The sequence below is a fragment of the Panulirus ornatus genome, chromosome 19, assembly GCF_036320965.1.
Source record: "Panulirus ornatus isolate Po-2019 chromosome 19, ASM3632096v1, whole genome shotgun sequence".
Lineage (NCBI taxonomy): Eukaryota > Metazoa > Arthropoda > Malacostraca > Decapoda > Palinuridae > Panulirus > Panulirus ornatus.
Genome location: NC_092242.1, coordinates 64,908,520 through 64,924,558, shown reverse-complemented (window position 1 = coordinate 64,924,558; position 16,039 = coordinate 64,908,520). Strand labels below are relative to the sequence as shown.

Sequence of the window (16,039 nt, the reverse complement as noted above, 5' to 3'; positions counted from 1 at the left end):
CACATCCAGGCGACTGTAGAAGTGACTACCAGCAAGTCTGCGGGATAGTGTGAGAAGTGAGGTGACCAGGAAGACTGCGTCAGCCATATGGCTCCCCAGCGACAGCCTACGACGAGGGTCCCCCCTTCCCCCTCCTGCTCAAATACAGGTATCATGTAATACACGTAAGCCAAAGAACGACCTTGCAGGACTCAGGAAGCACTAAGGGATGAAAGCAACAAAGTCCCCCTTAGGAACCAATAAGACTTAACAAGCCAACCAAGACCTGGTTGCCACCAAGACCTGGGTGCCTCAAAGACCTGGGAGCTACCACGACCCGAAGAAAGAGGCGATTTGCACACCATCAGGACTTGGTCGCCAAGGCAACCTGAAAACTTTTAGGCTTTAAGACCACCTAACCCTAAACTTAGGTGTCGTCAGGAGCCATTAAAACCAGAGACGCATTAAAACCCGGAGGAGGCCACTTTGACATGAGAGGTTACCAAGACCTGGTAGTAGTCAGTCAGTCAGACACACCTACAGGCCACCAAGACCTGAAGCATTACAAGGCCTGTGATACACGAAAGCCTATAAGCCTCAAAGACCTGGATGCCATCAAGACCTGGAATTCACTAAGAGTTAAAAGCCACGTTTAACCGGAGGCACCACCAGCATCTGGGAACGAAACCAAACATCCGGTTTCTCCTATTTCTCCCCTCCCACTTATACCCTATCCTGAGTGTATGGGACTAGGCTGGGAGAGGTTATAAATACATTTGGAGGGGTTATAAATATGCTGAAGAAGTGGTTGTTAAGTAACCCTAAACTGTCATAGAGACGCGTCAAGAGGTTCAAAATTTCGGAGACTGACATTAATGAGAGAAATAATGGAATGTATGAAGGCGTGTTTGAATTTACTTTGTTCGTAGGAGTTAATTAAAAGTACTAGAAAGGCTGATGTTGAAGAGGGATCAGAAGAGAACTTTTCGTCATGTGATATCTACAAAAAATATTGCTTAGAATCACTGAAAACCCATGCTAACTTTTTTTTTTTCTTCAATGAATCAGGTAGGTGTTGTTGAAAAATGGGGTTTCAATGGAGGATATGTGTTCAGATATAGGTTTATGAATCTACTGAAGTTGAGTCTGACGGATGCCCATCTTGATGAGGATTTGGATACTAATTCTCCAAAGTCTGTAGAATATGTACAAAATTTCGAGGTAATCATCCCACAAAGAATATGGATATATGCTCCTCTCAGTCTCGTAGACGCCCCAGAGGTGCAGCCCATCAGCCAGCATCCCTGTGTGGCAACTCACGCAACACCTGCCGTGCGCTGCCATACCCCGCCACCGTAACATCTGTAAGCTTTACTAACAGAGCCTAGTATGATAGAATGCCTCTCGACATATGCGGTGTTTCATTTCAGATGAGAAGCTTAACAATATGATTGGTGATGCCAGCTCTTGCTAGTTTGACAGAAGCTCTTTGAAACACGTAGATCGCTGACAATGTATTTTGACAACAGTGAATCATTGCCGGTTTGTCTTGTGACACGGTATCATTCATCGTTGTTTTCCTCTGTTTCAGCATCCGACGCTGCATACATAACTGATATATAATCTATAACACTAGCTTACAGACGAAGAAAGAGTCTGGAAGCAGAAAGGAATCCTTTTAGGTGGTATTTCCTTCAAATACAAGCAACAAATTACTGGATGGCAAACTTGGACCGTCAGCGGTGACTCGGTGAGAGGCAAGCGTCGAGCATAGCATGTGAGGCCCAGCCAGTTGCGCTTGGAAGTTGGTTGTGAGTCGTTCATGCACTCAACACTTCTTTGAACTGCACAAAAAAAAAAAAAGAACGCAACAGTTAATCTTTTTCGTAACAGCGTGTCAGCATCAGAACTTCAACATCTTTCAGCCTCTCGAGTAAGTACAGCCATGAGATGTCATGCAAAGATAATGCTTAAAAATCGACTTATGTATGTACCCATCCTCTCCAAGGGTACTCTTAGGGCATTCATATACTGATGCAGTTCCTGGAATGTTATTATACATGGGACTCGTTGACTTTCTGACCACAAGATGAGGGTCATATTCTCTTCGTTAATGAACCTTGCCAGAGCAGGAGTAGGTAACCAGTTTTTAAAAGGTAAGATGGGTGGATGTGAAATCGGCGTTAGGGATTTATGAAAAAGTCCAGAGAAGTATTTGGGAAAGTATTTTATAAGCTTATTTATGTGTTGTTGAGAGAATGACCTAAGAGGCCTCGAGCTACAGGAAGTTGCTGTCATCCCTTTTATATTATGATCTTATGTGGTTAAGCATGCATCTTGGTTGTCATATATATATATATATATATATATATATATATATATATATATATATATATATATATATATATATACATATATATATATATATATATATATATATATATATATATATATATATATATATATATTAATATGGATCTGATCTATGTGCGACGACGTATTTCATGTTAAAAAAAATCTGTTCGGGACGATTGACCTGAAATTTTGTTTAATATTTAATGAACTCAGTCTAAGCTTATATAAGAATCGTTATAAGACGAAGTTTTCTTGTGTTTTGTTAGTCTTTTATTTCGAAACGGTTGATCTTGAAATAAGGGGGTTTGAGGGAATGAAGTTCTAGCATTTCAAGCGGGCACAGCACTTTTTTTTTTTTATATTAAAGTAACCTCAATATTGAGGTAACAGGGTTGTCACAAATACCTCTGCTGGGACATTTAGTTATTACAGTAAACAAGGAGGCTGCACGATTGTTCGTATAATGCCCCAGAAGTCGTGTTACGCTTGAAGTGCATGACGTAGCTTGGTAAGGCTATAATATGCTAATACTCGTTGCTTCACAAGGATATTCTCTAAGCCGCTGCTCCAGGTAGTAAGAGATTACAGTCTAGAATACATAATGAAGAGAACTCACATACTTCGAAACACAATAAGGTACGGATTGCTGGCACAAATCCCTTTTGTTATTCAGAGGGAAGAAGTCTCGTGCGTGCTTCGCTTGACCTTATGGGTCGTCGTGGATCCTGGTAGAGACCTGTAGTTGATGTGTAGAGGAATTTTCGTTTATGGAAAGAATTATATGTGTGAAAGCTCTCGATCTTAATAAAGCGCTGTCATCAGTCAGATTAAGGTCACCTAGGATTTATTATTAAACGTGGCTATTTTTTTTTAGGCAGTGCTTAGTACAGGGAAGTAATTCTTGTGTTGATTCTTGCTTTGTCGTGAAGGTCTTGTGATTTATGTATTACGTATCGGAGCGGAGAAGCTTGGTCAGTGGCTGAGTTGCTCGAGCAGGGGGAAAAAAAATAAAGACCGTAGCCATGAAAAGGGATCCAAGGACTTTTGTTTAATGGTTTAATTGCCTAAGCTGGGAAGGAGAATTATGTTCGGGCGTGCCTGAGCCTTAGTCTGTAGAAGCGTTTTCATACATCACAAAATGTTTGAAGTCCTCGTTCTTGTCGCAGCATATAACGAAAGGCGTCACAAAACAAGAGAAAGGTGGAACAAGCAACGCTGGTGAAGGGAACTGGTTGCGTGATGTTAATATGGCAATTAGTGCTTATTGTATTTGACACACAATGTTTCACCGTGACACTAGGCATGGTAAAACACCTCCCATTGTTGTGCTGTTGGTTTAGAGCAGAGTTGGGTGTTACGTGAAAGAATGTAACTCGGGTAGAGGGGGGGGGGGAGGGAGGGGATTGTATTAAAGGTAAGAGGCGTGTTGTGATAGACGGGCGAGACGATGGGGAGAATGGCAAGACGCGCAACCTAACATGACGTTCTCGGATGTGCGAGAACTAAGCGCTTTATCCGGTGTACGTGTGTGTGTGTGTCGGGATGGGGGTGACCTTCCACCTGCCGCTCCCAGATCTCCCCCCCAACTCTTCCCCACCACCGGCTCTCGGGTCAAACGGGACTGGTGCGCGGGTAGCGAGGGTCAACGCTGGCTCAGGAGTAATGCCTGGGGTGAGGTTGGCTCTGGTGGCTAGACAGGTTCTTGCAGAATTCGCATTTTTTATTGTGTTATGTCTTACTTCCTCTTCTTCCTTTGAGCTTCAGTCTCTCTCTCTCTCTCTCTCTCTCTCTCTCTCTCTCTCTCTCTCTCTCTCTCTCTCTCTCTCTCTCTCTCTCTCTCTCATATACATACGCACATACAATGTCCATCTCATACGTGACGGCACATAACTCACACCTCCCGTTCTTCGGTACTCTTAATTTTCCTGCGGTGAGCGCTGCGTGCAGTATGCCTTTTAGCAAAAAATCATAGCAAGTGCTTGTATGTATGTAGGTGGGACTGCAGCTTATACAACTTTTCTTAGCCACTGCTATGAGACAGGTGTTCCTTGCATGTATATATGTTCTCACAGGGTTCGTATTTGTTCTTCGTGGGGGCACATAACGTGTAGATTTTTATCTTTGGCTGTTTGATTTTCTCATTTGTCTGCAAGTGGTTGTGTGATTCGAGTGACTTTCTGATATCGTTATCTTTCCGATATTATCAGTTACAATGGTATTTTCTCTGGCCTTGTATTATACAACACTCGCTGGCTTGTACGATAAAGTCACTGGACTGTCTGATACTCTCATTAGCCCTTATGATGATAGTTACTAGCCTGTATGATTCTGTGGTTGTCTTGTATGATGCCATCACTGGCTTGTATGATACTGTCACTTTCCTGTATGGCATTGCTACTGTCCTGTATGATTCTTTCACTTGCTTCTGAGATAGATACACTCACTGCCCAATATGATATGCTCATTGTCATGTATGACAGTCCTGTATAGTACTTTCAATGACCTATATGATACTCTTACTGTAATATGATAGTGTGATGTATGAAACTCCTTTCTCCTGTATGATACTCATATATGAAACTAACCCTGGCCTGTATGATGTTGCCAGTCAGCTACGTTCGCTGTCTAGTTGATTGATACCTTCCTTGGCTTTCATTTCTTTATATACTCTTTCCTGCTTTCGGATATTCCTACTGGTTGCTTGACGCTCCCTGTCTCTTATTCTCCTTGGTTGTCTGTTATTCTCCTGGGCTGTCTCTTACTCTAGTTTTCTGATGCCATAACTTCATATCCAATCCTCTCACTGGCTATTTTAAGATTCAGGCAATCTTTTGATTACACTGGTCCAGTTTTGCAGCTCAAAGTAAAGATATACATAAACCCTAGAGATGAGTGAAACGGGAGACAAGGTAAAGCTATTGTAATGACAGTATAAAAGATTACGGCAACGCATTATATATTGAACGTTGCCTAAGCTGTAAATTTCAAGCTTTTCTTTCAACTTTGGACAGCTGCAAGACCATGTTTTATGAAGCTTTGCTCTTGATCCTTCATGAAGCCGGAAATAGTAAAATGCAGTGCCCTAATATTGTCTTGGACACAGGTCTCGCTGAATTCTTTGCCAAGCCGCTTTATATTTATGGATGTAGTTACGGTGATTTATCGTTCCTGCACCCATGGCACGCACGGCCTCGTTCCTGGCTGAGCTGGCCTTCGTGTGGTATGGTATTCCAGGTGTTAGAGGTTTGGTTGATTTTTGGCCTAAGGTTTGGTTATATTAGGCTTCCGGATGAGTTCAGCTTTTGTGTCAAAAGGTAGCATGTATTTGGATAGATAAGAGTAGGGTAGGCATTTGTAGAGTAGGTAATTATTCCCTGATTATGATCTGTACATTACCGGACTAGGAAGTTGTTTCGACTCCAAAGTTACAGCAGCAAAGTGAACACGTAGGCCATATTTTCCTATTGTTCTCACTCATATTCCACACTTTTCAGTAAGCAAGGATGGCCAGCACTTTTAAAGGTATAGGCAGGAATGGGCACAGATACTATGGAGAGTAGTGACTCCAGACGATGCAAAAATTTACCTGGAAGAGGAGGAGGGCGTAAAGGCTAGATCCAGTTTGGCAGCTAAGTTTTACTTCAAATATCAACTCATTTTCGAGCAGGATTACAAGTGTTTGCTGTAGCATGTAAGATAACGGAATATTTTCTTACAGGATTACAGAGGTTCCATATAACTTTCAGGAGAGTGGTGAATTTGATTATAAAGGTTGTCTGTAGCATACGAGAGAATAAGACATTTGTCTGGCTCGAGTATGAGAGCGTTTTAAAGAGGTTTCATGACCATGCATTTTTTCTGATTGTTATTTTAATTGAAAGACGGGCTGGAGGCTTTGTGGTTAAATTGGTTATATATTATATCGAATAAAGTATCCTATAAGTAGTGTGAACTCAGGAGCACTAGATCAAAATGTAAACTCAACAGGTTGGAATGTTCGTCATCGTATATGTATGTAGTCAGAGATATTTCCGGAGAAATCCGCTTATATGTCATCATTAACTTCAGTCCTAGTTTTGTATGTGGTGGATCAGGTATATATTTAGCCACTGAGATCACCCAAAATTAGACGTAATTTCGCTTTTTCTTCTAATAAGTCGTACAAGATTTTCTTTTCATCGTATTCTTCACTTATAAACTTTCTCTTTAGACATTACAACTGGGGGAAAAAATATGGAAAAAATGGGAATAAAAAAGATGTTACTGAGATAGCGTGAGATCCATAGCGTCATGATAACACGATAATTGTCGTAAGCACTATAATATTCTTGGTGTACGATGACACGTTACGGTGCGTGATAGTAGCATGTCGCAAGCCGTATTTCCTGTTCCCTCGCTAAATATACAATCTCTAGCATCTTAATTGTTTTGCCATTGTTCCTCGCTTTGGCGGGGTTGTAGGGAGCGGGTCTATGTACTTGTATGAAGGTGTTGGGACAATAGTACATGAACTACACCCAACTTGGCCCTCGTATTGTCAAAGGATGTTTGAAATTACTGCATGTAGGTGTAATGTAATAAGAATTATTACCGTTATATAATTGGCTTGCAAAACTATTCCTTGCGTGTGAATGCTCAGTGCCATTATGTTGAATGTTATATGATTTTCCTTCGTTAAGTATGTGCTTTGAATACATGTAAATGTAGAGTATCGATTGAAAGGGTCCGTATGTAACTGGATGGTATTGATTTTATTATAAATGCATTAATTTTCACCAGTTCCAGTAAGATGGATGAACGTATGTTCAAATTTATTTTTGTTTGTATCCTAAGGGAGATCATACTGATTTTGCTCTTTCATATTTTCATTTTTTTTTTCATTGTCTACACAATCAGCACTCATACCCAGGTCAGAGCAAAGGCAGCGATGTCGAGGGTAAAGTGAAGATGTATTTGTAGTGAGTGAGATGAATTTAAGTGTATATGGACGTGTGTAGCGAAGAAGCCTTGCCAGATCTAGGGAGTCTATGTTACGGGGAGTCGTGTCTGTACTTCATTCGATGATGGATGTTAACATTTTTAGTTCTTGTTATTATTTAATAACCATACGGACACCTGGCCATTGCTGACTGGTGGTATTTTTCCCATTCACTTCATCTCCATTATTATGGAAGACCTAGATCTTCTTCGACTGTTCTTGTTAACCCATTTTTTCTTTATCGGTCAGGATCGTTACACTGTTGTACATAGTGGTAAGATTTAGTATGAGGATAGGCTTTCTTATCCATTTAAATGTACATAAGGTTAGGCTTACGTTCTTTTTATCCTTGAATATGATGCCGGGAAATTTTCTAAACCCATGGCTTTATGTGAAGATTTGTACCATCCTATTATCTGGGATGGTAGGTACCCTGTACCCAAAGCATACGAAATCAGTTACCTCCCCTTATTTATTACAGGAAGAAAGATGCCCTCTCACCTCTGCAGAGGTAAAATAGTTATATTTTTATTATAGTAAAGGCACGGGAGCTAAGGTGATTCCTTATCCTTTCACCAGGTTTGGTAGGCGCCCTTCAACGTCCTACAAGCGCTTTTGGTACCTCCTCACCCTTTTCCAGAAAGAAATTAACTCGCATCTCTTATAGGGAGACAGGCTCCTCATCCGTTCACAGGGAGGTACACGCACCGTTTCCCGGTACAGTAAGGCAGGTAGACTGTCTTGCGCCAAACCAACCCCGCTTGAGTATTCACCTCCGTGCAGCGGTGAGTGTGAGATGTGGCGGAGGTGAAGCTGATGGATGAGGGTATGTAGGCTGGTGTACTCAGCACGCAAGCAAGCAAGCATTGCACGCACACGCACGTATTGGTGTTAACCGGATTTGATCCTTTAGAAAAAGTGTTCATGAACTCCCCCACGATAAGAGAACTGGTTCATTAAGTGTGATGAACTTAGGAGGTGTCTGCCAGTGTCGAGGTCGTCAGAGCAGTTCCTGTCCAGCTCCGCGAGTGGTAATAAAACAGGCAAAAAAGTCTTGCTGGAACACTTACACGTGTTTATTGGGATCTTAGAACGTCATTTGGCCTAGATAGTTGCTGGTAAAATGTAATACAAAGTTGTGTTAGTGTTTGATCTTGTTACATAACGATTTTGTTACGTTATGCACATCTCTATCAGTAGTTTCGTGTTCTTAGGCCCCAGAAGTAAAGCTGGTGAATAAGCTATAAAAACACATAAGAAAATACTTTTTTATTGTGATGTCTCTTGTTATGAGATGGAAGGCGTCCAACTGATTTCCTTTTTGATGTTGAGAACTTTACCTGCAATAGACGTATCTGTATGCAGACGGCGCACGTCGACAGTTTGTTGAACCACGGGTTACGGAGAGACCTGACCTGGTCATTCGTTCTCCGGGAATAGGAGCAAGAAACCGCTATGTCCTGTTCTGTGTCAGTTGACTCAATAATTCTGTAGTGAGCTTACGGTTGACATTCTAAGCGTAGTATACTGTACCTATTTCTTTATCAGGGTGTATTGTACTTCTGTTGATTTCATTCTTGTGGGATTATTTTCGTGGATGTATTCTGCAAGGCCAACGATTTCTTCAGATGGAAGTATTTGATATATTTTCTTGGATATATTCTGCAGTTTCTTACGTATGATTTTTGTTTGGTCTCTGGCATTTTGCGGTGATTTAGAGTGTAGAATATGTTTTACAATTTAGACTTGGAGTTGCTTTCTTTTTCATAAAGATTCTTTTACAAAAGTATTCTGCATTGTTGATATGTCTCGAGTATTGTTTAAATCATAAAGTTACTACTATATGAAATTTTACGCGTTCAGGTGAACAGTTCAGCCAGACTTTAAAATTACTTCTGTTTATGATTATTCCTTATATCATGTATTATATATTTTTTTTTTTTGTTAATACTTGTAGCCACATGATTCTCCACAGTTTGACTGAGTTCTCATTTCCCTTTGTGATAGATTCCCCCCCCTCCCCCCATTTGATCCTACTTTTTCTTATCATGAATGATTCTCCCCCGTTCCAAATCCCATACGACTTCGCCCAGTTCCAGTGGGAGTAGTTTGGTCCTTATAAATTCTTCCCAGTCTTCTGCAATTCCTTCACTAGATCATAAGTGTGTTTTCTCGCCATCCTGAGTAATCCAGTATGAGCACTTCTCTCTGCCGTAAATGAATTCTCCCATTACATTCTTCCCATTCTATCTCTGATGATTTTACCTCTGTCCTCAGTATTACCTCCCTCCATCGTAGATATAATCTACGTCACTCCATCCAAATGAATCCTTCTGGCTACATTCAGAGTAATTCCTTTCTTAATCCAGTTTGATAATCCTTCCAAGCGTAATAATCCCTCTCCAGTATAATAACCCTTCCCAGTGCAACCTTGATAATCCTCCCCAATGCACTTTAACACATGCACACTCACGCCATCCCAAGTATTCTTCCTTCACTCCATCTTGAGTAATCCTACCTCACATCTGAGTAGTGTTACACCATCCCAGATCCTTCCCACTCCAACTTGAGTACGGTGTTGTAAGTCTAAGAATTTGGTAAACTCTATTGTACATGTGTCTGTGTATCCTCTCCACCGCCAGTCGACCAGTGCTGCTGCTGATGTGATAATAACTCCATCTCTCGACAGGTCAAAACCTCACTACCTCATTCAGAAGGGATTACATTACCTAATCTTTTCTTTGGTCTCTCCCATACCTTTTGTTTCGTTTTCAGTCCTGGTCTTTTTCAAGGTCACTTACCCTCCCGTGCCACCTGTTTCGTTTTCAGTCTTATGCACTCTGTTTCATAAATTCTGTGTTACTATAACTAAAAGGCAGGATTTCTGAAGATTTTTATTTCAGGTCACCTGTAATTTTTACTTTAGATGACAACTTTATTGGTGATGTAAATGGTTGTCACCATTTCCGTCCCCCTGCTCTTACTGCAAAAACATAAAGACAATGTAGTTTTGTCATTTTATAGAAGTAATGTATATATCGTGGATGAATGTTTCTCATTTGAAGCCCTAGCAATGTTTAATATTGTACCATGTATGTTCCCGAACACGTTCAAGTGCAAACGATTGTGAGACTAAAAACAGAGTGGGATGAAATAGCAATGAGTTGGAAGATATTTAGGCGTCGATAAACCAGATTAAACGCTACGAAAACAATAACAAGTGACTGAAAATACAGAAGACCGTAGTACATATTGTCGGTGGAAATCAATATGGCGTCCGCGCCGGCCCACTGACCTACTGTGCTAGCTTGGAATTTCCACAGCCAGGAATGGAGCGTGTCAAGCGTGGAATACATCTTCACAGGAATGCCGAGTTCAGGAGTATTAGAGAATCCCTACTCGGGAATGCGGGTTTTTACCATAGACACATAAATCGTTTCCCCAAGTACGGGGTCGAATTAAGCAAGAATTGCTTAAAGCTGTTTTAGAGTTTTATTTTCTGCTTTGGGAGTTTTATTATCTGCTGTCACGCGTTGATATAAACGTGGGAATCATGACGGGACTTTTTAAGTAATGGAGGTTAACATTACTGAAGGATGGTTTTTTTTTATTGAGAGACGGCGGTTATGTATAATAAAGAATTAAAATTAAGGTAGAATAACTAGGACTTAGGATGTTTAAAGTTATTTTTCCAATGTATTGCTGGTTAGTTTAATAGTATATGATACAGGGTAATGTGCGGAGTCGCAAGACTTTCTTATGGTGATGGTTGTTCAATTATGAGTTGTCTTCATGTTATCTTATCGCCTTTTTGGTCAGCCTCTTTATCATCTGTGTCTTGCGTGTTACCATATTGTAGCATATATAGGTAAATGCAGACGGAGACTGAAGTTCATTTTAGAAGATGACTTGAGTAACTTATTCTTTTCGTAACATTGATAATAACAGTAATGATAATGATAATAATAATAATAATAATAATAATAATAATAATAATAATAATGTTAATAATGATAATGATAATAATAATATAATAATAATGATATTATTATTATTATCATTATTATTATTATTATTATTATTATTATTATTATTATTATTAAAAGATTAAATTTTAAAACTGACTTATAGCATTGCTTTAATCATTTTATATTTTAGTGAGTAATATGTCAGCCTTCATCTGAATGAGGTGTTAAGATGGAGAAGTGGGAGCGTGACACGGCGTCTGTCACGCGAGGCTAACCTTGTGAGTGGTACAGTGAACTGCTATTCCAGCCACATTGATTTTTGAAGACCCGTTGCTCTCACGGAGCCCTGTTTCTGGAGGTGATCACCGCTATCTGGAGTTGCTTAACCGCCGTCTGTTTGTGTTCCTGTCTATCTAGCATCGTTTGTCACTGTCTAGTGTTCCCAGTGTTGTGTAGAAGCGACCATTGTCATCTGTCGGCGTTCCCATCTGTTTAAGAGAGGTGTGTACCCGGCAGCAGTGTATGGATTGACCCCTGAGTTGCTTCTGGATGCCAAAGGACGCTCTCCCGGTGGTTGCTCGGGGAGGACCTTGAGTGTGAAGGCTAGGCTTTTTTCTTTCTTTTTTTTTTTTTTTTATTCGTGTGGGATAACCTTTAATGACAAAAGAACCTGATTTAACATATCCAGCGGTAGCATTGTAATTGTAATTTATAAATGAAGTGAACTCTGAAAGAAATCTTACGGTTTTATAGTAAAAAAAAAAGGATGAATAGCACGCTCGGGATATACACTTTACCTACCACATCCCCGCTCAAACCTAACGTACAACGTGTTTGGTAGGTAAACCCAATTACGCTTTACGTTAACAGTAGTCACTTCATCATTTATCAAGTTTTAAAGTAAATTTTTAATTTATAGATGGCACCATTGAATAGCCAAGTAGTAGCCAGGGTACTCATGCACGTGATGTAAGCATTTACGTAGATATGGTACGCACCACTGTGTTGGTATTTTCAAATGGCGGAAACACTTCATGAAAGAGATTAGATTGTACGCAGAGCTGAGTTGCCTGTCCGTGTGCGTTGCCCTATTCACAACGTATCGGCTGCGCTCTCTGCAGGAGCTTCAAAAGGGAAGCCCTAGGTACAGAGATTCTCGTCAAATACCACATTAGCAGACCTCCTTCATGCTGAAACATACGAGCATGGGCTTTCCCAAGATCGAGTGGGGCTTCGCTACAAGGGACTGTTATTAACTACGAACTCGTTCGAAAGCTGGTGTGAGAGGAGGCGTGCTATATAACCAGATGACATTCTTGGATTCATATTGTGCTATTCTCTTGATATTTTGGTTCTAACATCAAATCCTTGAACACAGTGCAATAAGGAAATATGTTGCTTTTATATATTCTGTCTGGTGATTGAAGAGCGTATTCCTTGTTTTCTATCGAAGAGCACTTTATTGGTGCAGGGACACATTGGAGGGGATGTCAGTTGCTCGTGTTCCCTTTAGATGCTGCAGAGGTTTATCGTTCTTGCGTAGAGTCTTGTGTGTTTTGGATCCAATCTACTCTAGATCTTCCCTTTAATCTTCCGCCTTTTGGGTGTTTTTTCTCATGTACACCTCGGTTGGTGTCTTTTTCATTCATGGGTTTTACATCGATGGCCTTACCAGCGTAAGTGTGCAGTACCCACCCATCTACAAGGACCAGCGACGAGGCCTTGCAGTGATGGCGGGGCTAGAGCGTAGCACGCACTTACCTGACTTGTGAGTTAGGTGGTGCTGTTCCTCACGACCTCCTCTCCCCTTGATCTGTATGTAGATATATGTTGCAGTAGGTCGCATTATCTTGTATCGTCCCTGACTGTAATCGTATGAGAGTGCACTTGAGACTTTGCGTGTTTAATTTTTCCACGTGGTTATTAGCATGTAGTGCTGGTGGAGGGCATTATGATATATATATATATATATATATATATATATATATATATATATATATATATATATATATATATATATATATAATACCCTCCAACTGCATTGTATGCTAATAACCTCGTCGAAGAATTAAACGTTGTCTCAATTTGGCGGCTATATTTGATTTAATGTGGTATAGTCGTGTTTGTGAAGGCGTTCTTACAAAAAAAAGTACTGTATTTTCGGATATTGTCATAGTAAAAGGGATTGTGTCATTTACGCGACAACCACGGGTATTGTATTTCTTAAGAGTGTTTACTTCAGGTGTTTACAAGTACTGTCGTCAGTTTCCGGGGGAATGTATACGTTGTTGACCTTGTGGGATTTTTGAGCTTCAAGAATCGTCACAATGTGGGATTTTTGAGCTTCTAGAATCGTCACAACCCTGAGAGTTTACGTCACACTTTTCACAAGTAGTGGCCGGTTTCGCTTACAGTGTAGGAAGAGGATTAAGGGGATATTAGTTTACGTCATAGATTCAGGTTAACAGATTCATCATATGCTGGCATTGGTGCGGGAGAGGCAAGGATAACACTTACAGTGTAAGACTTTAGTAGAGGAGGCTAGGTTAGCGCAGGTGAGGCCTTCCTTTCCCCAGTTGTGAACGTGTTTCCAAAGCGGTATTCAGCTGCTTTTAAAGATTCCTTTTCCTCCCCACCGTCCTTTGTGACCATGGCAAACAAACTTGAGTTGAGAGTTCGAGGGCTGGCGCGTTTGCAGTCATATTGACTTAGGATCTTCCGTATGTTTTTTTTTTCTTTTTTTTTAATTGGGGTGGGTCCTAGACGGGGCCGATGGGTCGCGGAGGTTATCTACCCCTAACCCCCCCCAGTCCCCTTCCCCAAGACCCACCACCAGATACCACGAGGGCTCACAAACCTTACTTCCCCCCCTCACCAACCCCCATGTTTGTTGTTATGGTGTAACCGCCTTAGGTGCGGGTCGCTGGGATGATGGTGGTAGGGGCCTCTCTCTCTCTCTCTCTCTCTCTCTCTCTCTCTCTCTCTCTCTCTCTCTCTCTCTCTCTCTCTCTCTCTCTCTCTCAAGTATTGTTTTTGAAGTTTTTGAAGAATGTTTACAGCGTTGAATAGGGTACACACACACACATACAGACTAACAATCGCGGCTCGGAAGAACATGCTAGGGATATTTTTTTGATGGCCCTGGAGCAGGTACTGAACTGGATGTGTCTGAGAGAGAGAGAGAGAGAGAGAGAGAGAGAGAGAGAGAGAGAGAGAGAGAGAGAGAGAGAGAGAGAGAGAGAGAGAGAGATTCCGAACGGAGAAGAACGGTGGATGACAATTAAATAGCTATTCTTCAAGTCATCTCAGAGTACATAGCATTCACAGGGCAACGCGACACGAGTGGCAATTAGTGAGGGTGCCAGGGCTGGAAAACAAGAGGCGTTGTTGTGGAAGAAGAAGAAGAAGGAAGGAAGAGGAGGAGGAGGAGGAGAGATAGTATCGACCTCCTTTGTTCCGGCTGTTGGATAGACTAGCCAGACCACGGAGGGCTCGGGTGAGGAGGAGGAGGAGGGGGTCATCTACCCTCCGCCTCCACTTTCACTCTCGGGTGCTTCCAGGTACAACAGTTGTGAGGGGGGTGGTGCGTCGTGCTTGCAGGAAGGGGAGGAAGCGGGGGGAGTTATGCAAGTGGGAGGAGGATGTGGTGTCGATAGTGGTGGTGGAGTGGGGGAGGGGGGGAGTAGGGGTCTTAACTGGTTTATTGGATGTGTGACGTGGGTGACTCAGTGGCCTGGCAACGTTGTGTGACCTATTAGCTATAGTTTTAGGGGTAAATATCTTTACTTGTCTTTTCACAGGTGGAGGAAAGTTAAAGAATCGTTGCCATAAAGTAGATGTACGTCTTTCTTTTGTCTTTTCTGTTTGCTTTCTCTGGTAAAATTTCCAGATGTATTCTGTAATAAGAAAAAGAATATTTTCCTTTGGATGATTAGCATAGAAATGGTATTTGTTTACATATGCACGTGTAGGAGTGTATATGTGATGTGTGTGTTAAGGGGAGAGCTTTTACACTTGTTGTTACCCCCGTCTCTTTCACATTATTGTACATATGCCAACTGTGTTTGCGTGTCTTCCCCGTTACTCATTCAAGTCTCTATCTACCTTAGAAGTCGATTTCGTTCATATCTACCTGTTTATTTCTGTTAGAATTTTTAAGATTAGTATTAGAATAGGTTTGCTTCATAGATTAATGACTATAAAATCTCCTATCTCCGTGATGTCGAGTTGGGAGATTGATAAAGTGCTTAGATTAGCTTTTGTCAACGAATGAAAGTTTCCGTTATTTAGAATATTTTTGTTTGAATACTCAGATAAGGGATATTAAAGATTTCGTTGACGATACTCGTCTGACATGACATTGCAAAGCATTTCCGTCGCAAGTGATAAGAAAAGAGAAATCGCTTGATGCGTTAGCTTCTCGGAATTTGTGCTGACACTTGAGTGCTTCCTAAACAAATGGATGGGAGCGGATGTGTGGAGGGTTTTCAATTTCCCGCCCAGCGGGGAGCATAACGGTCTGGCTGACCCACGTGGCGACACCCGTACATGTATTGCTCCACACCCTCACCGCCTCCTCATTTAACCTCATCATTCGTACATCTCGTTGGTATTGGATGTGTAGTTGGGGCTCGTGGAGTTGAGATGGGTCGCCTGTTTGAGTGTATTCTTGAGGGGGACGTATTATCGAAGTTGCTGGGGTTGTATCTTTTGGGTGCGTGAGTTTTCCGGTGTGTGTGTGTGTGTGTGTGTGTGTGTG

At 41.3% G+C, this 16,039-nt stretch overlaps 1 protein-coding gene across 2 annotated transcripts in view; it reads left to right on the top strand.

Annotated features, from left to right (window-relative positions):
- The window catches only part of LOC139755614 (cysteine and glycine-rich protein 1-like), a 53,867-nt gene that overhangs the window by 6,319 nt on the left and 31,509 nt on the right, over positions 1-16,039 (top strand). Inside the window, exon 1 of one of the 2 annotated variants that reach the window (XM_071674168.1) lies at positions 1,750-1,912. The exons of the other annotated variant lie outside the window; for it this stretch is intronic. The gene's annotated coding sequence lies outside the window, so the exon portion shown is untranslated. Of the gene's footprint in view, positions 1-1,749; positions 1,913-16,039 lie in introns of those variants that run through there. 2 annotated transcript variants of the gene reach the window in all.